This window comes from Chaetura pelagica, unplaced genomic scaffold (genome assembly GCF_000747805.2).
Source record: "Chaetura pelagica isolate M959 unplaced genomic scaffold, ChaPel_1.0 scaffold376, whole genome shotgun sequence".
Classification (NCBI taxonomy): domain Eukaryota; kingdom Metazoa; phylum Chordata; class Aves; order Apodiformes; family Apodidae; genus Chaetura; species Chaetura pelagica.
In genome coordinates this window covers 80,079-80,578 of record NW_009953503.1, presented here as the reverse complement: position 1 = coordinate 80,578, position 500 = coordinate 80,079, and positions in this window count along the sequence as shown.

Genomic DNA, 500 nt, shown 5'->3' with positions numbered 1-500 from the left:
CTAAAACCCCTGCAGGGGCTGCAGTGCTCCCTGCAGGCAGCAGACACCCCAAAACCCCAGGTTGGAAACCACCCCGGGGTGTCCGGGCTGGGACAAACGAGCTGCGGTCCCAGTGAGGCCCCGGGCTGGGTTGAGCGGGTTTAACGGGACCCTTCTCTCATCTCACCCAGCCCTCCCCCCTCCCTTGTTTTTGTTTCTGGAGGAAGAAGAAAAGGGGAAGATCCAACACTTCTGGGGCTCAGCTGGGTGACGGGGGCATTTCCCACCCTGGCCCGGGTCAGAAACACCAAACTCCTGTCACACAAACCACCCTGCAGCCCTTTCTACACACGGAGCTCTGAGAGCTTCACCTTGTTTTGACGCAGGAGCAGAAGGGCTCGGTCATCTCACACATGTCCCAAAGCAGGTAGATCCAAAGCCCCTTCCTCCCTGTTCCCACCTCACGGCCCTTCCTCTGGTGTCAGTCGTCGTTTCAATATTCCTCATCAAAACTAAGCAGG